The sequence below is a fragment of the Balaenoptera borealis genome (assembly GCF_965194805.1).
Source record: "Balaenoptera borealis genome assembly, chromosome: 19".
In the NCBI taxonomy this organism is placed as follows: Eukaryota; Metazoa; Chordata; class Mammalia; order Artiodactyla; family Balaenopteridae; genus Balaenoptera; species Balaenoptera borealis.
In genome coordinates, this window is record NC_138878.1 from 32,822,033 (window position 1) to 32,838,712 (window position 16,680).

General features: G+C 46.6%; 2 long non-coding RNA genes across 7 annotated transcripts in view; one reads left to right on the forward strand and one right to left on the reverse strand.

Annotated features, from left to right (window-relative positions):
* LOC309616285 overlaps positions 1-16,680 on the forward strand; it is a 409,627-nt gene that overhangs the window by 50,173 nt on the left and 342,774 nt on the right. The gene's annotated exons all lie outside the window — the stretch shown is intronic.
* Positions 1-16,680, reverse strand: part of LOC309616272 — a 59,857-nt gene that overhangs the window by 21,755 nt on the left and 21,422 nt on the right. For 3 of the 6 annotated variants that reach the window (XR_014237394.1, XR_014237395.1, XR_014237396.1), the window contains exons 2-3: positions 14,819-14,908; positions 14,039-14,229 (exon numbers count right to left, since the gene is read on the reverse strand). This is a non-coding gene — a long non-coding RNA (uncharacterized lncRNA). Of the gene's footprint in view, positions 1-8,135; positions 8,573-9,269; positions 9,285-9,468; positions 9,676-14,038; positions 14,230-14,818; positions 14,909-16,680 lie in introns of those variants that run through there. The other 3 variants (XR_014237397.1, XR_014237398.1, XR_014237393.1) reach the window with 3 other exon arrangements.

Here is a 16,680-nt window from a genome sequence, read left to right on the forward strand (position 1 = left end):
CATAGAAGCATTACTCACAATAGCCAAAGGGTATAAACAACCCAAATGTCCACTGACAAGCAAATGGACAAGCAAATGGATAAGCAAATTATGGTATATACAAACAATATTATTCAGCTATAAAAAGGAATGAAGCACTGACACATGCTACAACATGGATGAACCTTGAAAATATCATGTGAAGTGACAGAACCAGACACAAAAGGGCACATATTGTATGATTCCATTTATATGAAATATCCAGAATAGGTAAATCCATAGAGACAGAAAGCTGATTGGTCATTTCTAGGAACAGTGGGAAAGAAAGAATAGGAAGCTGGTGTTTAAGGGATACAGAGTTTCCATTTGGGAAGATGAAAAAGTTTTGCAGATGGATGGTGATGATGGCTGTACAACATTGTGAATGTACTAAAGGCAACTGAGTTGTTCACTTTAAAATGGTTAATTTATGTTGTGTAAATTTCACTTAAAAAAAAAAAACCTGGGAGACAAACTTTGTTGTTCTTTATTTATTGGTGAGAAATCTAATCCCCCAGGAGGCAAATAACTTGTTCAAGGTCACACAGGCCTTTCTTAGCAGCCAAGGTCAAGAATCAGTTTCTGAATCTAAGGGCAAGCCATGGCTGCCCCAACCTCAGGAGAGGTGACAGTAAAATCAGGAGGATGGGGGAGAGTGAGACACGATTTGTAGACTCCATCTAGATTTTACCAGCCTGGTGGGTTGTTGGTTCTGAGGTTTTTTTAAAGATTTTCCAAGGGCACACTTACCTTTCCAAGGGCACATGTGTATTTCTTGTGCAGGAGCCAAAGTACTGAATGAATTTTGTAAACATAGGCATAACCCCAGCAATGGCTCCCATAGGAGCTGGCGGGCCACCAGCATGGGGGATCTCACGCACTGTGGCAAAGTCACCCCGCCACTCCCAGGCCTCACCACCCACATCTCACTCAGTTTATTGTTGCTGTGGGGACCATAAAGTCAGCATTTTATAGCATTAGCCCACTTTTTTTTCCTACATCAGTCACTGCTCTATATTTTTGTTATTTGTGACCAGACTATTAAGAGATTTAAAGGTTTTCATATGCACTAGCATATTTTTATTTTTAAGTTTTATGAAGACATGTTTGAAATATTGAAAAATAGAACAGCAAAATGAACATCCATAAAAATCCCTCTGGATTTAATATATTTGCTTCAACCAAATTTTGTATTTTTGCTGAACCATTTGAAAGTAGATTGCAGACATCATGACAGTAATACTTCAGCTTGCATTGTCAAAAAATAAGGATATTTTCCCATAATACCATTACCTAGTCTAACAAAACCAACAATAATTCCGTAATAGCATCTAATAACCAGTCCATATCCAAATCCTCATTTGTTCCGAAAATGTCTTTTATGGTTGTTTAAACTAGGACCCAATCAAAGGTCATACTTGAATTTGGTTGTTATGTCTCTTAGGTCTTTTTAAGTCTAGAACAATCCCTTTAATTTTGTCTTTTTTTTTTTAACCTATGACATTGACTTTGTTAAAGATACTAAACCTTTTATCTTAAGGAATGTGGCACATTCTGTATTCGTCAATCTGATTGTTTCCTTGTGGTATCATTTAATTTGTCCCTCTGTTCTCTATATTGTCTATAAGTCAGAGTTAGGACTAAAGAGTTGATAGAGGCGTGTCCAACATCATTGACAAGAACACCTCAAAGGTGAAGCTTATACTTCATCACGGCATCCCATCAGGAGAAACAACAGAGTTCCCACATTAGTAACGCTCAGTTTGATTCCTGGGTAAGGTAGCAACAGACGGATCTTGCCATTATACAATTACATATTTCCCTTTGCAAGTGGACTTGAGGGTCAGTACCCTGACATTGTGCAAAACTCTAGTTCTCAGTCAACTTTTTACCTAATGCTTCCAACATCCGTTGATGATGCTTGCCTAAACCAATTATTTCATTGATAGTTGCGAAACAACCACTTTCTAATTGTCTCATTCCTCCATTTATTAGCTAGAATTGTTCCATAAAGAGATTTCCCTCCTCAGCTGGGTCTATTTGGCCACAATGAAACACAGTTCCTAAAGAAGAAGCAGGATAAATGTTCAAACATAGTAAATAATCTTGACAGAAAATTCAGAGGCAGAGACGGGACACCAGCAGTGGCTCAGTGGGCAGAGCCAGACCTGGCACCGTTGAGGGGAGGGGAGTATGTGGGAGGTGGGTGCACCCAAGACCCACCAGCATCCTTCATTTGTTTGATAGACGTCTACAGCTCCAGGTGAATTGGCAGATGGAACAACGGTCAAGGCAACAAATTGTCAGAAGTAGCCACTGATTTTCCTTTCTTTCTCTTTTGTTTAATATCTCATGGATTGGTTTTGTTTTTTCACTATTGAATAGTTTGACAGCACTTTAAGCTCACTCAGCTGTTTTCAGAATTTGGGGGGCTTTTTGTTTCTTTAAATTCTACTCTCATACAACATTTTTAAAAAGCACTCGTCAGTCTTTTTGTTCAGCTTTAAAGTTTTAGATTTCAAAATCATTTTCAGGCAGTCTTGGCTGCCCCAGTGGCTTTACAATGTTGTCATAAATTTTTAAATTTGTCTCTAGTGCTAAGTGAAATGCCAAAATGAAAGGTCAAAATGAACATTTTCTTTAATAACTTTGGTTACACCCAATGGTGATTTTTTTTCTTTTTTTACAGCTTTGTAAAACTTATTTCAGGGACTACTATCTGCAATCTATTTTTGCCTTTAAATTTTTAAAATGCATTTAAATCGGGCTTCCCCGGTGGCGCAGTGGTTGAGAGTCTGCCTGCCAATGCAGAGGGCACGGGTTCGAGCCCTGGTCTGGGAAGATCCCACATGCCGCGGAGCAGCTAGGCCCGTGAGCCACAGCTACTGAGCCTGCGCGTGTAGAGCCTGGGCTCCACAACAGGAGAAGCCACGACAATGAGAAGCCCGCGCACCGCGATGAGGAGTGGCCCCCACTCGCTGCAGCTAGAGAAAGCCTGCACACGGAAACGAAGACCCAACACAGCCATAAATAAATAAATAAATTTATTTTTTTTAAAAAATGCATTTAAATCAAATACTGCTTACTTTATATATTCAGCAATATGTCTCACACTTTTATTCCATATTGACTTTGTATTTAAGTGGTTTCCATAAAGAAAAACAAAACTTCCAACAGTGACAAGGGCATGACAAGCCTTTTATTGGCTATTCCTGAAAACAACCTTAATATTTCAAATGTTATCCTAAGACTGGAATGTGAAATAAAGAGGTGAGAAATCATTGCATAAGTCATTTCCAAGTTCCATTCATCAGAGGCGTGCCTGTAGCTCCCACCCTGTGCGTGTTCCTCACTGTTGGATGGTGCTGTGACTTCAGTTGGACAAATCATTGTCAGAAAAGCACTGAGTCCTTCATTTAGCTATTCTTTGTTTCAAGCAGCAAAGTCACTATTGTGAAAAAAATCACTCAAGATGGGACTTACTAACGGTACCCTGCAGTGCATTGGGAGGCCTGCAGCAGCTTTCCTGGACCTCCTATTTGTGCCAGCTAATTTACATGGGGTCAGGGTTGGGACTGAAGGGCTTTCTAGGAGAGAGCCAGGATCCAGGTTTGGGCATATTCAGGCTGTTAACAGGCTGAGAGGCTTGTGGCAGATGCCAAATCCTGAGACAAGAAGGGTCTCTCTCTCTCTCTCTCTCTCTCTCTCTCTCTCTCTCCCCCCACTCCTTCCTACCCAGGATCCAATGTCCTTCCTATTTTGAAACAACATCCCTTGTTCCTGGACTCTGCCCTTTACGTCAAAGGACTCCAACCTTCTATTGATTCTATGAGCAACCAACGTTCTTCCCTTCCATTCTTCATCTGCTTAAGTTTTTCATCGCCCATTTCTGTTGTATGAAACCGGAACCCAGACTGAACTGGGACCCCGAAAATATAAATCCTCCTGAAGGAAAGAAAACTCTGTTGTTGTAAGCCAAACTTGGCAACTGAACCTGAGAGTGGGAGAGGAATAATGGTTCTTACCCTGCTGGCTCTTAGTCAAGCTCCTTCAAAGCCAGTGGTCGTGGCAACAAGAGCTGAGACACCCGGGGCTCAAGCATCTCTGCTGTGGGTCCCTCTGACTCGGTCCAGGGGCCGATTTCCCTACACATTTCCTGTGGAACATGAGCCCAGCAGTTCACTGGGTGGCAGCCAAGGGGGGCCAGGGAAGGGGGGCCCAGACCAGCACCAGATAGTGGCCTGAAGACATAGGATACCCTTGAGGGCAGCTGCCTAAGTAGAACAAGGGGAGCGTGGCTTTCACAGAGGGCCCAGGAGAGGAGGAAGTAGTGGCCCAGAAGCTATGGCACGAGAAGATTGAGCTAGTAGGCGGTGCGAGTTGATGGTGAAGGAGAGAGGCTCTGGAGACAGCCTTCACGGAGTTTAATATCAGCACGGCCACTTCCCAGCTGTGTATCCTTGAAAAAGTAATTTCCCCTCTCTGTCTCCATCTCCTCATGTGTAAAATGGGATGATATTGGTTTGGCCAAAAAGTCCGTTCGGGTTTTTCATAACATGGTACGGAAAAACCCAAACGATCTTTTTGGCCAACCCAATATTAAGTGTACCTGCGTCAAAGGGTTGTTGTGGGGATTAAATCAACTAATTCTTGTTCAGTGCTTGTACCACATACCTAGCAAGTACTCAGTAAATGTTGTCATTAGGAGTGATTGATAAATGCACTGTTTTAGTATCTATGGTTCTGTGGAGGAAGGTGGGAAGGGAGGAGCTAGCCAATCAGGGAAAGCCCACTAGATGTGTTAGGATGACCTCATTTGAACCCACAGGCTATTGAAGCTTAAGGATATTCAGAACACCTGAAAACTCAGCTGGTTGCAACCCTAATGCAGTCTAGAGCAAACGGAACTCTCACGCACTGAGATGGGAACATAAATTGTTTGGCAGCATCTAACTAGAGCTAAACATTTGCTCCTCTAGGACTCAAATATTATACACCTACATATACACCCAACAGAGATTCATGCATGTGGCCACCAAGAGACCCATGTAAGAATGTTCATAAAAGCGTTATGCACAATAGCCCCAAAAAGGGAAACAACCTAAATTCCCAGCAACAGTGGAACAGATAAATTTAATTGTGATCTCTATCTATCTATCTATCTATAGATAGATATCACAATTGAATTTATTTATTTAAATTAAATTACTAATTTATTTATTTATATATGTGAGACTATGTATATATAGTATATATAGTATTGTTTACAGTCTCACATATATAGTGAGGAAATACACACACACACACACACACATATATATACACTTCTTCAGTAATGAAAATAAGCAAACTAAAACTATGCCCAACCAACAAAATGGATGAATCTCAAACATAATGTTGAATAAAAGACACCAAGCAAGCACCAAAGACTGCTCACTGATGATTCCATTTATAGAAAGTTCAAGTTCACAACCAGGCAAAACTTATGCTATTAGAAGCCAGGAGAGTGGGAGGTATCTGGCTGAGAGGGGACATGAAAGGAGTTTCTGGGGTGCTGGTGCAGTTCTATTTCTTGATCTGGGTGCTAATGGGTATGCTCACTTCGTGAAAATTTATCATACTCTGATGATCTGTGTATTTTCCTGTATGTACATTACACGTCAATAAAGATTTACTTTTTTAAAATGGCTGGAAAACATTGCTTTCAATTAGTTCATGCTCAAGCAACTTATTTGCTTCTCCCCATTAAATGTCAGGCACAGCACTAAGCACAGAGGGGATCCAAGGTGGCCCAGACACAGCCCTCACTCCTCAACATGGCACATGTGATTGAGCCTCTGCCCTTTCTGGTCCAAGTCCTTCCCTCATCGCAGGCCTGGGTCTCAGGTTGCTGATTCCACAGAGGAGTTTTCCACCATAGGCTTGAGTATCAGAACTGTCAGAGCAGGCCCCTTAGCCAGAGACACCTCCAAGTTTCCTATCAGCTCCTTCCCCTTCCTGCTCTGCACCCTCCTACCTCCCATTTATTGTGTGCCAGGGGCTGTGCTAAGTACTTTACATGGACGAGCCCCCATTTGAACTTCCTGGACCTTCCTCTGCTGGGCCCAGCCCTCCCCACACACCCCCAGGGAGTGGGATGAGAGTGGAATTCAACTTGGCTTTAAACAGATGTGGTTTCATGTGCTGGTTCTACCTTGTCCTAGCCACATGACCTTGGGCAAGTCATTCCACCTATCTGAGCCTTTGTTCCCTCATCTGGTAAAGAAAATTCCACTGTTACCTACTTCACAGGGTCATTGGGATTACCAAGGGGGCTAATACATGTAAAGTTCTTAGCACAGCACCTGGCACACACTAAATGGTAGTGACAATGGTTCAAATGTCCCAGATATACATTAATTTAAATTTCATAGGGAAAGGTCTCAAACAACAGATGTAAACAGCCCAAACCTCACAGTGAAAGAAAGTCTTAGCCAGAGGATGAGGGCAGAGGCATGGGCCCCCTTGCTTCCTCCTTGCCCTCTGAATCAATGACTTGGAGAATTCTGTTAGGAGGACATGGGGGAACAGGAACTCATGGGCATTGCTGACTGGAGAACAGACTGTGTAGCCAATCTGAGAGCAACCAGAGGGACTCAGCAACATTAGGTCTACTCATGACCTGGTTCAGGGGTCTACAAACTTGCAGGCCAAATCTGGCCACACCCTGTCTTTGCAAATAAATATTTATTAGGACATAACCATGTACATTCACTTACATATGACCTATGGCTGCCTTAGTGCTACAATGGCAGAGTTGGGTAATTGCAACAGAGCTATATGGACCACAAAGTCAAAAATACCTACTATCTCACTCTTTATGGAAAATTTGCCAATAGATACAAGTATATGCATAACTGAATCACTTTTCTGTATACTTGAAACTAACACAACATTGCTAATCAACTATACTCCAATATAAAATAAAATTTTTTAAAAATAAATTTTAAAAAAAAAGAAAGAAAATTTGCAAACCCTGACCTAGGACGCATTGACCCCACTCCTGCAGGGAGAAATCCTCCTGCAGATCTGCAAGAGGTGCTCACTGTTACATTGCCAATTGGGGGTCCATCTCCAGGGACTCAAAAAGTAAAATGTAGACAATACACAATGTGGAATATAATTAAAAACAAAGAACCAGATATACATACAGCAGTATGGGTGGTTCTCAATATTGGGCTGAGGGATAGAAAACCAAAAAATGAGAAATAGAATAATGAAAATAACTAACACTTTTTGAGCATTTAGCATATGCCAGGCAGTGTTCTGAGTGCTTTGTATTACCTCACTTAATCTTCCAGATAGTTCTACGACGTAGGAACAAATATACCATCCCATTTCACAGATGGAGACATTGAGCCACCAAACGGCTAGTGAGAGACAAAGCTGGGGTTTTGAACTCAGGCAGTTTGAGTCCAGAGTCTGTACTCTTGACTGCTACACTGTACAGAACACAGTACTTCTCTCTATATTAAAATTACGTACACCAAAAAGGTAAATTTTATGTGTATTTAACCACAATAAAAAAAAAAAAAAGAAAGAAACACACATCCACATACAAAGCAACATTATGTATTCAGGATGTTTACGCAACACGCTGAGAAGGCTGCCTCCATGCTGGCAGAATGGGGGGAGGGATGAAAGTGATGGGGTGCGGGGGAGGGGGTGTAAAACACAGACAAATGGTAGTTGCCTGCTATGAACTGAGACTCCATTCGGCGCCCCTGAGATCCATACTGTCTTCAGCTTTAAGATGTCTAAGGAGAATTCTAGCACTCCCAGTCCAGCATGAGGGTCCGATCGCAGACCGTGCCCGGTGCTGCCAGCTGCCTGGTCCCCCACCCTCCTCGCCCTCACCTGCGGCCTGGCAGCTCGGTGGGCCATCCCGGCAGCCACCAGCAGTGCGGGAACTGGGGCTGGCACAGGGGGCCCGGCAGGGCCCGGCGGGCTGGCTGCCTTATCGCTCCGGACAGAACAAACAGCGTGGGGCCTGACACGGGCCTTCCCCGTGGCCGCAGCGGGGCAGCCAGCTTTTTTTCCTGACCATCTTTGAGCTCGAGATCAGACACAGGGAAAGATTAAAACAAATATGAATTTAATCAAGGGATTCTGCTGTCCTGGGGTGGAAACAGGAGCCTGCTGACATAAAGAGGGGCTGAAGCGCTGGGGAGCCAGAGTCGAATCAAAGCCACTTGCTTACCACTAACCGCTCAGATGATCCATATCATAACAACAAAAAAGAAAAACAATTATTTATTCTTTTTGATGTTGCAGCTCAGCAGCCACTTGCTTTTTGAAGAGAACAAGGTCAAAACCAAGTTATTGTTTTTGCCTGAAACTTTGACAGGAACTCTGAGTTCTTCCGTGTGACCTACTTAGATGAGGGATGTGGGAAACTTGGAGATGTTCATTTCTTCTGGGCCACGGATTAGGGCCTCCTTTCTTCTCCTGCCCTCCCTCCTCCTCTCCGTTGCTCGAGCCCCTGTCTTCCTGTTAAGGACCTGAATAAGATGTCCTGGGGAACACAAAGGCTGCCAAGCAAAAGTTGTCTCCTCCAGGAGAGCCTGAAGCCAAGCTCTCTGGATGCACTCCTCCGGGCCATGCTGGAGAAAAGTCACCCTTCCACTGCCTGAGTCACTCCCCAGACACTACTGCATCCCCAAAGGCCAGGGACAGGACCAGGAACAAATCAGATGCGGCCTCTGTTCAAAGAGAGTTCACCTTGCATGAGAGCAACGTGATTAAACAACAGGTTATAATCCAGGGGATTACATCACCACAGGGGTTCCTGAGAAAACAGGCTCCTGTAATCCAGACCAGGGATCCACAGGCACCCGCTCCGTGGAAGTGGCATTTAAGCTAAACCTCAAGGATGAATCGAGGCTGGCCAGGGGAGGTGGGAGGAAGTGTTGGGGGCAGAGAGAAAGCAAGCGTTAGGCCAGCAGGTGAAAGAAAGTGAGTCCAAGGAACTGAAGGCACTTCTGCCCCGTGGGCATGGGCCTCCAGGTGTTAAGGGGAGGGGGGAGCCTGGGGCCTGGAGGTTGGACAGGGACCAGCTCCTGGGACGGGGGTGGGGGGGAGCTTGTTAGACCACAGCAACGAGTTTGAGTTTCCTCTTCACGGAGATGGGGAGCCACAGCCGAGGCCTTTCAGTGGGGAGCAATGTGGCCAAGTTTGCTTCAGAAGGAGGGATTGCAGGGTCACAAGACTGGAGATGAGAGGTGATGCTGGCCGGGGCCAGAGAGGTGTCAGGGGAGGTGGGGAGAAGTGGAGAGCTTTGGGAAGGATGCACAGAGTACCAAAACAAGACCCTGTGGGACCGAGGGCGAGAGGGGATGGCGCCAGTGTCTGCCTTCGTTGCCTGAGAGGAGGCATGCTGGGTGGGGAGGCGGGGGAGGGGTGATAAATTACCTTTCGAGCTTCCGCCCAGGTGGAGGCATCTGGTCGGATGCTTGGTTCTGGAGCTCAGGAGACAGGGGCCTGGGCACGCAGATTTAAGAGGACGCAGCACCTGTAGACCTCATCGTCCCTGTCTGCCCTTCAGCCTTTAGCTGGTGCCTCCTTGGATTTGGATTTTGAAGTTGAAACCCTGGTGAGTCCCTCATACTGTGCCAAGCCCTGGGGGGAATCAAAAAGCACCATCAGACACAACTCCCACCCCATCAGATCAGTCTCGTTCAGAAGCCAAGAGGGGTGACACACTGTGTCCCAGGATGGGTTCCCCCGAAGCAGAGCCTGAGACAAGAATACGACTATAAACAGCTTATCAGGGAAGTGGTCCCAGGAAGCCCCAGTAGGGACGTGGGGAAGTGAGGCAAGAGGAGAAGCCAGCCAATACGAGATGGGTTACTGAGCAGGTGACTGCTGTGGGCGAAATGGGTTCCATCCCGACCAGACCCCTGGGACCTGCCTGAGGGGTGTGCCACCCAAGGCGTAATGAAGCTGAGAGATTCATCCACCATTTGAATCCTCCACTAAGGCTGCTCCTGGGACACTTCGGGCCCGTCCCATGTGGGGCCAGTCTCCCCCTGGCACTCAGAGAATGAGCTCACATAGTTGCACAGTTCTCTGTGGTGAGAAGCCAGAAGTGGGAGCTGTGAGTAGCAGAGCATCCACCATGTCTGCTGCAGGCAGCAAATCACCAAAATGAGTGAGTGCCCAATAAATGAATGGATTTTTGCTATTTAAAAAAATAAACTACAGAGAGCATTTTCTCCAGACTCCCCAACTGCAAGAAGGAAATATAAGAGGGCATAAGAAAAAGCAAGAAATAAATATAATTGACCCCATTTCCACCCCATCAAGGGCCAGACAGAAGCCCAGAGAAGGGACACATCTGAAAATATTCCAGAGAAACACCTCCACATCCAGAGAACAACAAAATGGTTTCATTGAATATGTTAAAGATGTTTACTCCATTTCTTGCTCGAGGGAAGCAGGGAATGTTTCTTTCAACGAAGGAGTAGTATGCTGGGGGAGAACGGGGTCCGGAAGCTGGTGAGGGGACCCTGGAGGCTGGCATGTTGGACGCTTCATTCTTTTTTTTTTTTTTTTTAGAAAACTGAAATTTTTTTAAATAAAAATGCAAAATTCAAGGTTTTTAACTGTTAGAGTAAACAGATATACAATTACTCTGGCAAATTGCTAGCAAAGTTTCTCAATGCTTATTCTTAATGTTATACTTATGTCCCCATGCACCAGTAACTGGCACCTGTCTAAGGACCATATGTTGAAGAGTACATATGTTAAAGAGGTTGTATTATCTCATTTAGCCCTCGTAGAAATCCTACAATGTAGTTAATATTTCCATTCTACAGATGAGGAAACCGAGGCACAAAGCAGTTATCTGGCTAATGAGACCAAATTAGATCCTTCAGTGGTCAATTAGCTTTGCAAAGAGGAAAACCTCTATTTTATGACCGTGGAAGTGTAGCTCACCTAGTCATTGTAAAATTAAGAGTAGCTTAAGAAAAACAGGATGCTGCATTCTTTGCTGGCGATTCTCCAGTGGTCCCCATAGCAGACCTTACCATTTCCACATCCTCTGTGGCCCAACTGGCAACTTCCAGCCCCTGTGCAACCAGAGCCCCGGCCAGAAGTGCCAGCAAATTACCATCCCCTAGGGAATAGTCCCCATGAACAATGGACGGGGAGTTGGTGGGTGGTTACCCCAGCCCCTCTCCCCATGAGGTAACACAGAGGGCTGTGCTTCACGCCATTTCCAGCCGTCCCAGTGGCACTGAGCTCTAGGGGCTCGCCTTGGAAGCTGGCTTCTGGCCACCTTCCTTCCCTGCCTCACTTACAGAAGTGTGCTGAAGCCAGCTCAGACCAGCCCATGAGAACCCCTTCTCCCATCTCTTCCCAGCTCCTCATTCAGGTACATCGTGCCAGTAGCTTGAAATCAACCATGGTGGAAACATTTACACCATGAAAACTGGCAGACACTAGAAATCAGGGTGTTTTGTTTTTTTTTTCAGGGAGCCAGTTTACTAGCACAGCATGGCTCCCCTATCAGTGTTTCTTGGCATTACCTCCCAGATAAATTAACTTGCACCCAAACCCTTGCTCAGGATCTGCTCCTAGGGAAATGAAAATGAAGACAGCTCCCCTGAGTCTGGAGACCAAGAATGGTCATCTGGGTCACACGGTGGTGTCACAGAGGCAGGAGGCCTTTTTCCACTCCTTACATTATACTCCAGCCTCTTCTCCTGCAGGCCCTCCTTCCCCACTACCCACACACCCAGCATAGCCACATCCGTCCCCCTCCCTCCCAGCACCCTCAGTGGACATCTATCATTTATACCCACTCAGTAACCATTCTCTTTCTGCTACTGAATGTGCCCTGCTTTTCTTTAGGGAAGGTGCTGATTTGTTTCCATGGTCCCAATTCTTCTCCCCTCTCCACACCAAAACCCTTCGCCTTCGGACTTCATAGTTTATCTCCTTAAAGAAGCAAAGTGTATATTCCCACCTCTGGAATCTGGGCAGAGTCCTGTGACTTGCTCTGGGCAATGAAATGAGGCAGAACTGATGGTGTGTCCAGTCCGAGCCTAGGCCTTATGAGGGCATCACTGTTTCTCATCTTGTGACTTTGCTGTCACCCCGAGGAGGACATTCTGGGCTGCTCAGCTGGTTCCAGGAGGAGAGGAAGAGAGAATGGGAACAGAAGCATCCCACCTAACTGCCTCAGATAAGCCCAGCCTGAAGCAGAGCCTCCAGCCAAACCACAGACATGCGAGCAATAAACATTTCCTGTTGCAGGCTACCAGGTTCTGTGGTTGTTTGTTACGGTAGGGAACCATCCCCACCCATTCTCAGTCCACGTGGTTCAGGGGGAGGGAGAGCTGACCCCATCTCCCAGCTCCAGAAAGGACAGGTACCAATCAGTACACTCTGTGCCCTGGCACCCTGGCCTCAGTTGCTATTTCACAAAAGGGCATGTGATCCAAGCCAGGCCAATGAGACCCAACCCTGGGACATTTTCTGGGACTCCTGGAAAAGAGGTACTTGCTTCCCACTGGGGTTGCATAGGTGCTGGGATGTCAACCAGTTGCTGTGGGCAGACTTCTTGCCACTACAAAGGAAGTGACTTCTGGAGAATGGATCCATTGTGTGCTTGTGAACTAGCTCTCCTCCCACAAAGAAAAAAGAAGAAGAAGAAGGAAAGAAAGCCCTGGTTTGCAGCATTTGCCAGTTTCCATGATATAAATACTCCCACTATGGCCAATTTCATGCTACCAATGATTTAACAACACTGCCCAAAATTCCTGAATGTTTTACAGTTGGCTCCAGCCCATGCCTGGAATGGAACCTATACCATGGAAAACAGAGCCAAAAGATGGAGAGATAGACAGTATCCTGGTGATATTATTTGAGCCTCTGGATCAAGCCATGCCTGAAATTCATTAGCGCCCTGAGACTTTACTCTCATGTGAGCCAACAACTTCCTTTGCTTTTTTAAGCCAGTCTGATTTGGTTTTCTTGTATTTGCAACTGAAAGAAGACTGATTAATACACACCCCCTCATGCTCCTCCATGCTTCCATACCTTGAGAAATAATAATAAATAATTTTAAAGATAATAACAGTAACAAAGCAAGCCTTTATTGAGCACGAACTATGTGCCATGCACTTATAGAAAAGTTCAACCTTACAAGATAGACATCATTGTGTCCACTTTTTAGATGAGCAAACTGAGGCATGGAGAGGAACTTGCCTTAAGGTCTTCCACTTGAGCCATTCTGCCTCATGGGGGCCCCCAAAGCTCCAGACTCACTTCCTCTCAGCCATAAGTCTACTGGAAAATAGAATTCCCTTTCCCTAACTCACAAAAATAGTGGGTCTGACCTTCATTGCCCCAAATTGGGACAATGGGCATACTTGAACCATTTCCTGTGATCACGGGATGGATATATGAGTTAGCTTAGGCCAGGGTCACAATCCATGCCCTAGGTCTGGGTGTGAGGTCAGTCCCACCCAGACTATACAGACTGAATCTGGAGGAGGAGTGGTTTCCCCAAGGAAAATGGGGACATTCTTACCAGAAGAAGCAAGAATGATTGCTGAACATAAAAACAACAAATTCCCGTGATATCCATATCCATTCTAGGCCACCATCCAACTCTAGACGGCCATTATTTCTCACCTGGTCTTCTGGACAACTCCCTGACTTCCTCCTCCCCATCTTAACTGTCCTCTACACAGCTCTGAATCTTTCCACTTCACTCCAAAAGAAAAAAACAAACACACACTTCAATGGCTCTCTATTGTCTAACCCATAAAAATCCAAGGCCCTAGACCTGAAACTCAAGACCTTCCCTGCTCTGACCCCAACAAAACTCTTCAGCCTCATTGCCTCCAGGTTTCCTTTCCCCACTTACCTGACATTTCATCCAAACCAAACTAGCTGCTGTTCTTTTAACCTATGTTTTCTCTCCTCTGAGCCTCTAGCTCATGCATTGCCCTTCCCCTGGAATGCTCACCTGTTCCCCTCTTTGTTTCTCTGAGACCCTGAAATCAAGCCCATCAGGAGGGTTCATATTCTGCTGAATCCATGCCAACTCCAATTCTCCAGCCCAGCCACTCCTGCTTCTGACTCCGAGCCCTTCATCATCTGGTCCTCCTCAGCGTTCGTCTCCTGGTGTAGCTTCTCTGTTGAGGAAGCTATGAGTTCCTGTGAGTGACAGTATCGTAAGCATGAGATCAGGCCTCCTAGGCAATCAAGCCAGCCTTGCCATTGATCAGGATTCTTTCAATTGCAAGAAACCCAAGTCAAACGCTTTAAGTACAAACAGCAATTGGCTCAGCTGTTTACACACACGCAAAACGGGGATACCTACACAGCTGGATTCAGGGTTTCATTCTCTCTCCCCCTCTTCATGTGTTGTTTCTACTTTCCTTGACCTGATGGCCTCATTTCCTCCTACTGTAGCTTCCTTTATGCAGCTGGAGAAGGTGGTTTCTAGGGATTCCAGCTTACAGCATCCTTAGAACTTGGGTCTCAGAAGGTGGAAAACCATCTTTCATGACAATTCTGGCAGCAAAATTCTGGGGAGGACTCTGACCTGGTTTGGGTCCTATGACCCCCCTTAAGCCAGTCAATCACTGTGGCCTGAGAAGTAAGATTCTCTGATTGGTCAGGCCTGTGTCACATGGGCCCAGCAGGTGCCACACCCCCTTTAGAACTACACGGAATAGGCCCCCAGGAAAGAGGGCCTGTTGTCAGAAGACAAGGAGAGAGAGAAAAAAGACAGTCGACTTACCCCAGTACCCCAACATCACCCAAGCAGGAGAACTGGTTCACAGCGTGGATTGTCAACTTGGTTGTTGCTGACAATGATGGCTGAAGCGATCTAGATGGGCACAACAACAACGGTAGTTCAGATTTGTTGAGTAGCAGCGTGCGGGCACTATTCTAAGCACTTTACATGTCGTAAGTCATTTATTCTTCATAACAACTCTATGAGCTAAGTACAATTATTAGTCCCATTTTACAGATAAGAATAGTGAGGCACAAAAAGGGTAAGTCATTTTCCCAAGGCCCCCCAGTTAAGAAGTTGAGGAGCCAGGATTCAAACTTCAGGAATGTGGTCCCAGAGCCTGTGACCCCCCCAATGTGCATTACTGTCCACAAGGGGAGCTTGGTGGTGTCGGGTGTGCACCATACACACAGGAGAGCAGGAGAAATCCACCCCCACACAGTTAGAACCTCTAATCTGCCCGAATTCTCCTTCATTAAAATAGCCCAGGGGCCTGGCAGGCCACTTCTGCCTGGCTCTGCCCCAAGGCAGGAAGAGCGACGTGACATCCCAGCCCTTGCCACAGCACCACCCGTCCCCCCTTCCAGCGAGCCTGCACCCCTCAGTATCCAGGGGTTCTCCACCTCTCAGCACCCCGAGCTCCTCACCCAGCAACAGGCACAGCAGGGAGATGAGGCACCAGAATTACTGGGAGGCTATGGGGACACAGGATGCTTCAGAGGCCCCAGTGCCAAGAACAAAAACCAGAGCCCCACGGACATCATGGGAGAGGGATGGGGAAGAGACAGGCAGACAGACAAACAGACAAAGTGGGAGACACACAGGGAAAGAGCAAAGGCAGAAAGTAAAAGAAAGAGATGGGATTACCCCCTCCCTCATCCACCTGTCAACACATCTAACTCTCCCCTCGCTGGGGCTGAGACCAAGATGGGGAAAAAGGAAGACCTTTTAACACCAGCAGGTAAACGTTGGGCGGCTACTTTTCTTTAGTTTCAATTCTCCTCAAATCTCAGATGCACTGCAAGAGCCTCCAGAGGAGAAGTGAGTAAAGACACGCCCACGGGGGGGATGTCCCTCACTTGACTGCACCCTGGGCAATGGACCTGATGCTCAGGGAGCCCCAGGAACACCTCTCAGCCAAGGCTCCAGAGGCCAAAGCCCATGGCCACTGAGCCCTGCAAAGTGGCAAAGGGAGAAGGCGGAGGGACAGTGTGGAGGGAATGTGCCAGACCCTGTCCAACTCTCTCATCAGGATCTGAACTCCCTTCTGACCCCATGTCACACAAGTCCCCCATTCTCGAAGAATATCTGAGTCCTCCTGTGGAACATGGACTTGAGGGCTTGCTTGTCCCTAACCTGCCGTGTGACCTTGATTAAGCCCTTCCCCTCCCAGGACCTCAGTCTGCCACCTGTACTGTGAGGGCCCTTTTAGGCCTGGCACTCTGGGGGGCCTGTGAGTCTGTCGGCCTTCACCAACCTTCAAAGCCAGTGATGCCCTCACAAGGACGCTGCAGCATCCCCAAAATGTCCACCCGGCCCCTCCCCTGGAAGCCCTCTTACACAGTCCAGTTTTCTGCCTCTTTCCTTCCCCACCTATCAAATCTTAGCTGTCCCATTCCCTCAAGGCCTTGCCAAGGAACTGACCAACCATCCACAGGGACTAAGATGACCCCTGGGGAAATGGGAGGGGAGGCAGGAGCTGAGTGTAGTCCGGTGCACCACCCCTGCTGGAGAACACGGCGGCGGCACAGGACAGGCCAGGCCTTTTGGCTGATGGTGGGCATTTAAGACAGTACGTGCCGTGGAAGGACGTCTGTAGGCTCCCCCACCCCTCTGAGTCCCCTAGAACAGCGGTCCCCAACCTT